This window comes from Anabas testudineus, chromosome 22, assembly GCF_900324465.2.
Source record: "Anabas testudineus chromosome 22, fAnaTes1.2, whole genome shotgun sequence".
Lineage (NCBI taxonomy): Eukaryota > Metazoa > Chordata > Actinopteri > Anabantiformes > Anabantidae > Anabas > Anabas testudineus.
The window spans coordinates 14,958,356-14,971,806 of NC_046630.1; the positions used below are offsets into that span (position 1 = coordinate 14,958,356).

The window sequence follows — 13,451 nt, forward strand, 5'->3', positions numbered from 1 at the left end:
TCAAAGAGCAGCAATATGGTGCTGAAAGAGCGTGCACGTTGCATGATGAATGTGTCAAGAGCTGATCAACTATCCGTTTGTACGCATGCGGTCTGAATACTGCACTGGCTGCATTTGTTGTAAAGAATAATGATGCATCTGTGGTGTTTTGTAGCCTTTACGATCTGGCAATGTATTTCCCAGGAAATCTCAAGACCATCTATCACCTCCTCAGTTCACATACCGCGCACTGGCTTTTAAATATTTGAGAGCACACAGGGCTTCATGAAATGGTATTCCTTTATAGCCACTACCATATATTTGACTTGAAACACTTCATCTGTGGTGTTTTCCACTGTTGTTCCTTAAGGTGTAATAGCTGTAATGGAAATGTATCAGCCTTGCAAGAGAAGGTCAACTTTAAAAGGTTTCCATTACTGAAAAGGTCAGTGCTTCCAGGTGTGAAGCACCACCACAGCAGAGACGGAAAAGTCAAAAAACAGTAGAGAAAAAAGTAAAAAAATAAATATATATATATATATATTTATTTATATAAGTGAATGAAATGTGAATTATTGTATTTTTGGTTTCGCCCTTTAATTTTGACAAACGGCATCAGTCCTGTACATACATGATAGCTTTGTGTGTGTATATGTGTATCTTGCACACACCCTCACATAGCTGCTCCGTGTTTCCCTGTGTTTTTCAGGACACATGTACTGAACACGCCGCCTTTCTGTGTGTGCGTTTGCACAGCTCATGTGTGTGGGCTGTTCCCTCCACTACCGAGAGCGGTGGCTAGGGGGTGCACTGTGGACACGGTGTGTGTATGGGCAAGAGAGCGAGAGAGAGGGGATGAGAGAGATCGAGAGGAAGAGAGAGCTAGGGGAGAGAGAGAGAGAGAGAGAGCGAGAGAGCGAGCGTGTGTGTGTGTGTGTGTCTCGGTAATGTATTCCTGCCTGTGGCTGGGCTGGTCACATGGGGAGAGCAGCCTGTTTAAAACAGCCTCAGCTCGCTCACTCAGAGCAGTGCGAGACACAGAGACAGACGCACACATTTTCTCTCTCCCACTCTCTTTCACGCACGCACACACTCACACACAAACACACGCACACGTATGCTCATGCACGGAGGCAGCAACTTTCCTCTATCGGACTGACACCGCACTCACGCCGGGATACACACGCTCCCCTTCCTACAGTGAAGAAGAGGATAAGGAGTGACAGATCAGGAAAAAAGAAATACATAAAAGAGGAGGTTTCCAGTGAGTAGCCAAATGATATGCATATTATTATTTTTTTCATTTTGCTTTTTTGGACTTTCCTCTTCTTCTGCGCTTTCTGACCAGGACCTGACAGGGACTGAGGTAGAGGGAAAGAGAGTTGGATGGAAGGGACTGTGAGGGGAAGAAAGACTGGAGGATAGCCCAAAGCAAAAGAAAGGTGACAGAAGAGACTGGAGATGTGGTGCTAGTGCAACATCGGACTCCTCTCCATCAATCTGTCCCTCTGTCTGTGGGATCTAATGCTGTTAATTAGCGGCATGCGCTTGGAATGAGAGGAATGCCGTTGCGCTGAGCTGGAATGGGGTTTGCTTCAGACTCATCTTCTATCCTGTGTGTGTGTGTGTGTGTGTGTTTGTCTGAGCATGTCCTCTCTCTGTCTTTTTTTTTTTTTCTTGTGTGTTTTGTATGCCGGCTGCATTGTGGTCAACATCAGCCGTGCTGATGTTGAGCAGATTCCCTAACGCACACACGCTGCTTTGGTTGTGATTAAGAGAAACCCATTGATATGCAGATGGAAGAGGCTAGACCTGTCACAGCACTCTGTTCCAGTGATATGAGTGATGTATTGGGGGGTGGGGGGGGGACAATCTCACTGCATCTCCTCCTCCTTATCTTCTCTGTCCAAGTATCTGTCTGCCCCTGTCTGTCCTGCTGACTCGCTGTCTCTTGCTCTTTCATCCTCCCTTCTCACTTGCCTCCCTGCTCGTATTTGCTGCTGCCACTCATCTCCCTTTGACACCCTCTCCTGTGTCTCACTATCCCTTCCCGTCTGTCTTTTCATTAACTTTCCTCCCTCTATTTTTGTATCTCCTAAGCTCTACATGCTATTTTTTCATCCAACTCCTGTCTGTTTCATATGCTGGTACACGCTGGTATACATAGTAGATTCCTCAGCTGTGTGGAAAGAGCGAGGATCGCAGAGTTGTGAGCAGTTACGGAGGGGAGGGAGAAGAAAGAGAGAGGAATGAAGGAGAAAGTGGAAAAGGGCTAGGAGGGAGGGGAGGGGGGGGGGGGGGGGGTATTGAAAAGGCTGACACTGGCTTGGACAATTAGCCCAGGGAGTCTGTCCTGGGGTGCTATTCTGAGAGAGGCTTTGGCCCCTGGGCTCTGGGCGCTGGGTCACGGGATGCCTTGACCCCTCCAGTCGACAGCTAGGCATGGGAGCCATTATCACAGTCTGATTGATTAGCAGTGAGCGGAAATCCCTTTTCTCTTCACTCCTTAGGAGAAAAAGACGGGAGCTTTTGTCCTTTTGCTGCTGCCGGTTTAGTATCTGCTTGCCCTGAATGTAGAGAGTTCTGTCTCTTTATTTTTACTGTTGTCAGTTATGGAGGTCTGGTCTCTATATATCTTCTCTCTCTGGAGCTGTCTCTGCTCCTTCTTACTGTTTTCTTCCGAGCGCACGTGTGTGTGTGTCTGTGTGTGTTGGAGTGGTACAATATTTATTTTAACAAGACATTCAGGTCGCCCTCTGAGAAAGATGCTTCACACATTTGTTGAGGGACACACATCTGATCCAATTGTTTTTTTTGTTTTTTTCACATCACTACCTTCACTCTCAACATTTTGTGTACTTCCACGAGTTGTGCACCTGCGGAGGTTGTTAGTGGTGCATTTTTGAGGCTGCCTGGCGGTTACAGAGAAAAGGAGAAGTGAAGACAAGAGAGAGGAAATGATAGAAGAAAATGGGTTTAAAAGTAAATGTAGAAGGAGACTGGTGGGGTAACATATACTATGGGACAGCTTGGGAAATGAAGCTCCCCTCTTCCGTCTGTGTGTTTGCTTCGTATTGTGTCCCATTTCTCTTGTTCTGATTTTCCTGGTCCCAACTCTCTGTAACTCTCACTACTTTTGCTCTCCCTCAACACCCACCCCTCCTCCCCAGGGTGGGAGTTTAGCGGGGTGTTTAGCCCAGCTCATGGTTGATCAAAGCAGTGTGTGTCAGACTGGGCTTAGCCCCGGCACTCCTAATGGAGCACCGTTTTCATGCCTAGTTGGTGGTGGAAGAGGAGGGAGAAATAGGAGGTTGAGAGGGGGGAAAGAAGCAAAGTGGGGCGGTGGGGAGGTGTAGCGGGGTGCAAATAGAGAGACTGACAGGCAAAGTTCAAGGGAGAGAAGGACAGCTGGACAGGCAGACAGGGTGAAAGAAAAGGCTACAAGAAAGGACAATACAGGCGAGGAGATGAGGGTGGACAGGCAGAGGGAGGGAGATGCTTCTATATAATAATAATAATTAAAAAGCAAAAAGGTGAGAAGTGAAGAAGAAAGAAAGGCAAGAACGGCGGCTGTCAAAAGCACAGAGAGAGGCACAAACATGAATACAGACACATAAGAGAGACAGGAAGCCAGATTGTGAGCAGAAAGACAGGCAGTAAACATCTTCCCTTTTTTTCTAGTTGAGGGACCCTGCACTGACAAAGCATACAGTTTAGGCCAGCACAGGATAGCTCCCACACATGGTTTGGTTTTAGGCTGGAAGCAACACCAGACGGGAAAAGGCATGTGCGTATGTGTGTGTGTGTGTGTGTGTGTGTGTGTGTGTGAGAGAGAGAGATAATGAGTAAAAAGGGTTTGTGTGTTTGCTATATGTTTGTATGCCAAGCACCACACATACATGCATGAAAACTCTTTATTGATTTTCATCAGACTGTAAAAAGCTGTCTAGACTTGTTGAGCATTGATTCTGAAATTGGACGTTTTATATCTTTAGAACTCATTTGATGTAGAGGACAGTCTTAGAATTATTTAGCAGGGGCGAGAAGAAAAGTTATAGTTTCAACCTTGAGAAATAGAAGTTGGAGAGCTGTAAAAAGGTACTTATGTCTTATTAAGAGCTTGTGTTAACCGAGATAAAGACAGAGGGGATATGTCTTAAGGAACCGAATGGTTAAAATTTGAGAAGTGATTCTGGAAACTGCCCATAGTCTTGAGTTTGATGCACAGGGGATGGATCATGTCGCAGTTTTCTGGAATGCTCTCCTGTGAGGAGTCTCCTGCACTTTCATAGCAGCTCCCTGACATTTGTAAATTTGATGCAATATCCCAGAAATGTGCAGGCTTTTGGTGTAACTTTCCTATTTCTCCCATTACTTTTCTTGCATCCTCCTTCCCTCCTCATCACCTTCCCGGCTTGTTCCTCCAGTTAATTCTCAGATGTTCTCCAATTCATTGACTTGTCTTGTTTCCCTACTTAACACTACTTCTATATTGTGGACTCCCTTCCCTTCTTTTCCCCCCTGATCCTTTCTTTCCCCCTCCTACTCTTACTCTCTCAGGTCCACTCTGTCTTATCTCTTCTACTCTCTTTTTATTTCTCCTTGCTTCGCCTCTCCCTTTCCTCACCTCGCAATGCTAGTGTTTATGCTTCAGTCAGAAGAAAGGTAAGTTAAAACTAGGATAATATTTCCCCTAACATACTTACTGCCTGGGTAAACATCCTCCGACAGATGTCCGAGCGCGGGCCTGATCAGAGCGGGGGGGGTCCGTGAATCTCACTGCTGTTAACGTACACAAAAGCTACAAATTGGAAGCCGGTGTGGAGGGAGGGGAGTGGGAGAGGTAGAGTGGTATGGAGAGAGAGCCTTGAAAACTGAACTTCTTCAGAAGCGGGTTTTTTTTTTTCATTTTGTTTGATTTATACTTTTAGCTGGAACTAACCATCACGATTCCACTTGCACTGCTTTGACTAATTTGCACACAAAAAGTATGGCTGTAATCTCATTATGTTTTCAGCAAGCAGGTGTTTTCAATTGGGCACAAAATAAAAAAAAAAAAAGTTACACTTTCAATCTCATGTCAGTGATTTATACCTGTCAAGTTAATGTCTCTGATGTCCAGCAAGTAGTAAAAGGAGAATAAAGAGAAAGTAAGAAGATTAAACCTGTGTTCACTGTGTAAGATACATATTTAATCTCTATTTTGTAAGCTGCTTATTTAAGTTTATGGTTGTTGCTATAGGTGCTATAAATTAATCAATCACAAAAAAAAAAAAAAAACAACCAGTAAAATGATTACAGAATATACTTGAACCTATGAGTTTTAGATATGTATAACTTTAGGACTGTAACTTGCAAATGTTAAAAGCCGAAGCTAATTGGATTTAATACGGGATTCCAAAGGATTCAGACTATGCTTCCAAACCTAATGCTGGGACTACATGAGAGAGAATAAAAGAATGGGAGGGTGGAATAAAGGAATAAAGAGGTGATTTTGTTAAGACGTTTTGTGTTTACATACACCAACAGAGACATATTACATCATCTGAAACAAATGCAGGCGAAAGCTTTGCGTGTACCGAGCCTCCAAAATGCAGCAAAGCCACAAGAAAGCCGGTGTTCCTCTCTGGCAACACGCAGCTCCAGTGCTTTTCTCCATCTAACCTCTCTCTCCATCTATGCCACTTGCAGCGTGCTTTTATCTAAATGCACCTAAGGGTGTGGAAACATGACAAGATTTTGTTAAGATTTGGCCCCAATTAAGCCGCCTCACATGGATTTCAGAGATCCACATTTTACGACCGTTTCCTCTCTGCAACCCATGCTGGCATATCAGGCTCGAAGGGGGACATGGTTAGTAATTATTTTGGTAATCCGAAAGAGCGCTTTGTACATTTTTAATGTGGAGAGGACATGCAGATATTAAACCTCCCTCTATTGCCATAACTCATACCCTCCAACTATGAAACAGGACGTTCAAAATATGGAAAGTTGAAAGGAAAAATGTCTTGGCTTTGTGTAGTTTTGAATCTCTGTGCTTGGCTGTGAGTAGATATTTTTCTATACATTTGTATTTGTGCTCTCTTTTTTTCATCTTTTTGTATATTTGTCTGTTTCTTTCTGCTTTTTTGTCAGTCAGCTTGCGTGTGTGTTTTTCTTTGAACAACTCTTCATTCAGCGTCCATAGCGTTCTTGCAGCCTATGCAATAAAATAGTTTGACGCCTTTAACTTTGTGATCAAAGCGAATGAGGGAAATTGAGAAAACTGTAAATGAATATGCATCACTCAAACCCCACCTACACAAGACTGGAACCAGCTCCTACTGCTCTGCGCACATGCACATGTACACATAAGCCGTGTCTTCCACGAGGGGGCAAACCTCCTTTGAAGTGTATTTCCTCAACAACTAATGGACATCTGAGAACCATGCAGGTTCTGTTAACATGCTCCTTGATGGCAGCTGCACACTTTCTTTCTGAGAAACACAAACACAGTTGTTTGTCCATTTTAAAACCCAAAGTGCTTGCTTTGGATATAAAAGTGACCACTTGTATTTGCTGCATTCATTCTTTATTAGCAGCACAGAACGAATGGGGAAACTGCCCATTCCTAGATGACTTCCCATAGATGGTTAGTTTTCTTTTTAGGGCAAAATAACATTGCATTTTGCTTTGTGTGTATAATTTTGTGTTCCAGTGATTTAGGTAATTTAGTTTTGTGTTGTAAAGCTGTTTTTGTTCTCAGGCTGATCTTTTTTTGGGACTTAATTTAGCTGAAACTGACAGCCATTGTGGCTTTTCAACTATTTACCCACTGGTTTGCCCACTTTTCTGTAAGTCCCTTTACCAAGTAGCTGTCAGAAATTACCAATACACCTTAGACCCAAATTATCAGTCTATTATTGTCTATTATTTATGTGTACTAAAACAAAGTGGATAGAATAAAGAGATATATACCGTAATTGTCAAGGAAAGTTAAAGCATCTCCCCGAAAAAAAATTGTAACAGAAGACGTGATAGAAAAGGAGTCAGGTGTGGCTAAAAGTAGACAAGATTCTGATAATCTCTTGGTGGATAGGGCTTAGTAGGTCAAGCAACGGGGAAAGTTTAGTCAAGCAACAAAGCAACAATGCTCCTACCTTGGCAGAATAAAGTACACATACACTGGAACCCTGACCCGGAGGAACTGTATGTGTGAACACAGTCAGCTGGTGCGACCATTAAGTAGACATTTCCCTTCTAGCTCCCTTGTACAAAGTCTGAGTAATGTTCAATTGAGTCCATGTGCAAATACAGCAGGTAATTGTCCGGAGAATTCAAAGTGAGTGAGTGAGCGACAATCATTTTCAGCTGATCCCCTCAGCACAACACGAGAAAGTATGGGAACTATTTACCATGTTTTCTGGTGTTGTCCTTCAGGAAACAAGGGTTATATATAACGCATCATTTCAACTGGGACTGCTTTGATGTCCTATAAACAAAACACTGCGATTCACGCAGTGAACTTTGTGTGTCACAGTAAAGTGGGCACACTCTACCCAGGGACCAGCCCTTGCGAGACCAAACAATTTCCCCAAGTGAGAACACGTCTTACATGTGAAAACCTACGAGAACACAAGACAAAGTGAGGATGGGGGGACGGGTTATGCATAGCTATTGAAATACCTGACTAGGGAAGTAGGGATTAAAAGAGACAAGAGGGCTGGGAAGTCAACTTAAGAGGTGAGGAGGAAGCCAACAACAAAGAGATTGTGGTCAGAGGAGAGGAGACAAGAAAGTAGAAGAACACAAAGAATTCAATTACAGAGAAGAAGAAAGTTTTACCGAAGAATACCATCAGGCATGATTGGGACTAGAAGGATGGTGACAAGATAGGAGGCAATGAGGGGGAGTGGGAAGACCTGGTAGAGACTAACAGCAAACATGATTGTGGTCGAACTTGGCAGAGGAAGACTAGAAGAAATGAGAAGAGGTGTGGAGGTGATGGGAAGAAATTAGAGGTTAGGCAAGACTATCAACAGACATGACTGTGATCAGTGGGAAGAAAAAGAAGACCAGAGAAAAAAGAAATGGGTGCAAGAAAAAAGAAGAGTGAGCACATGGGAGGCTAACATTATTATCTGCACTTGCGTGATTGAGGTCAGAGAAAAGGGAGAGGTGCAAAGATTAGAGAAAATTAAAGGAGACATGTTGGACAGGTGGACAGTTAGGGCCATACTTGGAGTTGAGATGTGACAATGGTCACTGCACAGGAGACAAATGTAAGGGGAGGTGAGAAATGAAAAGTCAGGTGTGGAGATGAGGAGAAGGAAGATTACAGAAGGCAGGCACACATGCCTCACTTTATTTTAATGGGACATTTTTCAAGCGGCTGAAATTGTCAGGTTGCAGCCGCACACAGATTTGAGCAGGACACATAATCTTATCAGGACACAAGTCTGTAACTTTCCAATCATATGCACAAAATAAATAAATAAATAAATCAAACATTACGGCTTCAACTATATGATAATGACATGTACATATCCTGATCCTTCTTTGGGGATATTTAACAAATATTTATTTATTTCAGGTATGAAATACATACTGTATATAGGCTGTTGAAATTCTTGGGGCTATAAGCACAACTGGCTGTAAGTGTCTAGTGGTTTTGCGCGTCGTCTTTGTGTCCACCTGACGTCTTTGTCCACTCGAGTGCAAGAAACTGCTGTCTGTACATGTCTGCTTGCCACTGTATATAGCTCGCCTTCATACACAAGTGTGCATGTCTGTGAGTGAGTGAGTGACTGAGTGCCTCTCTCAGAGCCGGGGGCTTTTAATCTATTAAAGCCTGATCCTTAAACACTAATCAATGTGCCCTTTTATATTTCCATTACAGTGCAGAAGGAAAAGGGATAAATAAAGCATGACAGTGGAGCTCACTATTGGCCACATAACCCTGAAAAATCCCAATGCTTGTTCAATAGCACATCAAAAGACGTGAGTCATGTGTGTCAAAAACAGGTCTGAGGGAACTATTCTGGTAGCTGCTGGTACTTTCTAAATTAATTATTTTGACACTCAGATTTAGTTTATTGTAGTTCCATATGCATGCTAGTGAACTCCCTGTATTTGCTGAAAAAGTCGGTTTAGTCAGTACCAAGCAGTCAAAGATGGGTTGCACACAGTAAGTCTGCCTTGTGTTCTAGTTGGCTTCACCTATCCTAGAGATTTGTTTGGTGGTTGCACTGCACTTTCTTTTGGTAATCATGCTGTTTCTTCCTAGCTCTGAGTAATTATCTTGGTAAATGTAGTGTTGTAATAGCCAATAGAAACAATGGCCAATTCTACAGTAATAAAATCCCAAATCTAACCAACAAGAAGGAGTAAACAAACCAGCTTCTCACACAGCCAATAAGTGAACATGTTGATTGATATGCATTTGTTTAATTAAAAAGGAAAGGTATTCTTTCTTCATTAGGAAAGAAAAAACACTTGTGCCAGAGCTCTGTATCAAATGGGCCTTAACTGGAACTGACTCTTCTGTGTTCTTACAATTAAAAAAAGATGATCAATGTTTGTATGCGACACATCCAGTGACACCTCCTTTTTACTGTGCTATTTGTGAGAAATTCGTGCCGTTTACCTTGCAAAATCCTTTTTTTTTTCCTTTAAATTTAATGCTCTTTGATCGCAGTGTAGCACGTATTTACTTTATACTGTGTTTGAATGGTGATATACACAATCCACTGTAGCATTCAGCTGTCAGCAAAACCACTTTTCGGCTATGTAGCCGACAGTATGCCCTCCTGTTTTAGGGATGATTTACAGCAAATGACTACAGTGTAATGGGAAGCCACAGTTGCCCCCCGAGTATTTGCCTCTTCTCCGAGCACACTTTATTAGCTATGTCTGTATGTGTACATGTCCCTCCACCCCAATTAATTTAGTATACTTAAGTGGCAGATTTGCATTTCACTGTGCTACCCTTTGGAGAATACTTTATTAGTGCTGTCTGGGTAACATGCACCAACACCAAACCCACAGCCCCACCTCTATCCCCTGCCACCCCACCCGTCCCCTTGGTTCCAACGTGCACACGAACACATTTATGTCACAGCACATAGCCAGCAGTATTTTCTCTGCAGGAGTATACGTGTGTGTTTTTCTGCTCCACTGTGGTAGTTTATTAGCGATGTCTCCTTTGATAGTTAGTGTGCATGCTTGATTATGGCTGAAAGGGAGTGGGCCGGGCGCTGGGCCGGAGAGGAAGTCTGTCTAATGATATTAACAACATCCTTTATTGGGTAGCTACTGCAGGCAGAGGGAGGGAGAGGAGTAAAAAGGCAGGAGGGAGGTGGAGTGGAGTGAAAGAGAGGGTGAGTTAGAAAGAAAAAGGGGAATGGGAGAGAGAAAGTTGGGTGAATCAAAGAGACAGTGTGTGTATGTGTTTGTGTGTTTGGAGGACAGGGGGTAGGGACAGGGCATCTGGGGATTTATCTAGAAGAGAAATAAGAAGTCGATGGACAGGAGGCTGAGAGAAAATAAACAAAACAGAATTAAAAGAGAAGGATGATCTTTAAAAAAAAACCAACCTTGTCCAAATTGTATGATGGTAGAAATTCTCAGTGCCTCTTATTATATTAGACAGACCTGTCAGTCCCTTTGTGGCCCTCTAATAGAAACTTTGCAGTTGTATCACAAATCGCCTAGCAACCCCGTCAGGCTCCGTTATAGAGGTCCGCTGGGGGATTAGCTGTAAGTAAATAATGTGTATCTGAAAGCTGGGCAGGAAAAAACACGAATGCCTGGAAAAAAAAAAGAACAGATTCAAAATGAGGTGGACATACCTGTTGTTAAAGGGGTCTCAGGTGTGGGAGATGCTTTTAAACCTCACGGCAGCTAAAGTTGCCGCTGAAGCCTTGAACATTTGAGGTGGCGGATGTAAGGACACATAGATGAATGAGCGCCGGATGTAAATTGATGAAAAATATTACTTCTAATTGACAATTACAACACCTACAGCTAAACCTTGATGGGAGGCCTTGATTATTGTGAATCGCCCCTTTTTATTTTTTTTTAATTCATGTAGTTTTCAGCAGCCTCAGTTAAATTTAGAGGGCCAGAAAGTCGCAGCACTTAAAAGCCTAATATAGACACATGCTATCTCTTATTGACCCTGGCAACTAAGTCTGAAAAAGACAAACAACCACGAGTTGAGTGCTGTCGGGGAATATGAGGTTGTTTGTGCGCACTGATAGTTGTGGGTCAACAAGTCAAATAGGCTAAAGAGAGCTGGTTGAGTTTTGAGCCAGTAATAGCCATTGTAAGCAATTACTGTACCAGTGCCCAAGGGAGGAGGCAATAGTTGTGTGTAGATCTATTTAACATATGTGTTTTTTTAAAAAGGAGCTTTAAACTTTTTATATTTAGTATCTTGGGCAGGAGTGAATATATTTATATATATATTTTAGTGGTTCTTTCTACCAGTTGAATCCATTTGTGCTAACGATTGATGGTATAAATGTGTATTTGCTCATGCATTATCCTTTTGTTCCTATTGCATTCAGCTTTACACCAAAGGGAGTGAAGGTGAAAGGAAAGCCATCATCTCTACCAGGTCTGTGATGTTAATTTGCAACACACATACACGCACATGTACTGTACATATTAGATCCATTGGGGTGCATAATAGACGGCGTGAATGGAGGGGGATTATTTACATAACCGGTTTATGTTCTTTTGTGCCGTTTGAAAGACATCGACAGACATGAAATGAGATAGCGGGTCCTCTATAAACCGGCATTGTACGGTAGATAAAGTGGAAAACAGACACGGCAAATGCTGACAGAGAAACACACGTCATTAATGTGCAGATGTTTGTCAAAGCTACGAAAGAAGCACAACAGCCAGAGAGTCAAGATGCACTCTCACGCGTCCTTCAATGTTTCGAGAACTCGAGAAACAGAGTTAAAATCAAATGAGTTTCGGTGAAATATCACAACTTTGAAGTTATGGTGTGAAGGCAGCTTATTAAATTTAGAGACAGCATTTGCGTTTGCTTCTTCAGCACAGCATCAGTTACATTCACAGTCCTGTGCTCGCCTACCTGTTATGAAAAAAAAAAAAAAAAAAGTCATGGCATAGTTTTAGTCTGTGCTTTGGAGAAAACCAAGCATGAAACAGAATATGTTAACAGATGCAATCAAAAAGCAAAGCTCTAATCTGTCTAACGCAGCCACCAAACACGTACAGCGCTGCTACATGTGCACATCCCGTCACGCACAGACGCCAAATGACAACACGTCGGTTGTTTAGCAGCACCCATTGTCATCTCGAGGTAACACCCAATCAAAGCTGTCACGTCGAGAAGCCTCTCTCAACACCAAAAAAAAAAAAAAAAAGTGCCAAGGCTGGCAATTTCCTCTGTTTACTTTGGCAACATGCCTAAGAGCCCATCCTCCTCCCAGATGTGTGCGTTTCTTTGCAGGAATGTTTATTTGTCTGTTTGCCGGCATGTTAGTCTCTGCATGTGTGTGTGTGTGTGTGTGTAGCTATGTGGCATTTCTGTTTGTCTGAGTTCCTCTGTGTCTCTCTGTACATGTGTGTGTGTGTGTGTGTGAGAGAGAGAGAGAACTAGACAGAGATGGATAAATAAACTCATTCTGTTGCACTGTGTGTCTCTCTGTAAGCAGCATCAGCATCTCTCTGCACCTGTGGCTAAGGAGACATATCACCCGCACCCAGTCAAGCTGTCACTCAAACATGTGCACACACACACACACACACACACACACACATTATAGCGCACAACACACAGCACGCTGACACACCAGTGCATGCACTAAATCCAATGACAACATTTAAAAAAAAACCCACAGTTTGTCTCTTATGTTACATGTGGGTAAGTGCACGCACAGTAGTGTCAGCAATAACAGCCAGAACACAGATTCACACACACACACACACACACACACACACACACACACACACACACACACATATAGACTGTTTATGCACAAAGGCACGTTTTCACTTACACACACACACACAGAGGCAGCCACCGGTCTGTGTGAGTTAAGATATGATTTGTCTTTCCTTAAGATCTTCTCCCAGGTAGTGTAGAGTGTGCCAGCTCTCCTCTATATGCATATGCTTGTGTGTGTGTGTGTGTGTGTGTGTGCGTGTGTGCCACACACCTATTTTCATTTTTTTTTTCTGCTGAAGGCAGAGTAGAAAATATTCCCTTATCAGGATGCACAAAAAAAAAACAAACTTTTATTACTTGAGCCTCCATTCGTGTGTGTGTGTGTGTGTGTGTGTGTGTGTGTGTGTGTGCATGTTTAATTGCATCTGCCATATGGTCGGTTATACTGTGTATCTGTGTCCTGCAGTCTCTAAGTGTTTGGCCTGGTCTCTGCTTAGCGTGAAAGGTTATATTTAATGTACTGCGTACATCTTTTAACCATTTTTTTTCCCCGATACTCGTCATA

The 13,451-nt window shown here is 42.8% G+C and overlaps 1 protein-coding gene across 2 annotated transcripts in view; it reads left to right on the top strand.

Annotated features, from left to right (window-relative positions):
* Positions 1-979: 979 nt before the first annotated feature.
* Positions 980-13,451, top strand: part of cntfr (ciliary neurotrophic factor receptor) — a 174,473-nt gene continuing 162,001 nt past the window's right edge. The window contains exons 1-2 of one of the 2 annotated variants that reach the window (XM_026338945.1): positions 980-1,243; positions 11,529-11,578. The gene's annotated coding sequence lies outside the window, so the exon portion shown is untranslated. The remainder of the gene's footprint in view (positions 1,244-11,528; positions 11,579-13,451) is intronic. The other variant, XM_026338944.1, reaches the window with a different exon arrangement.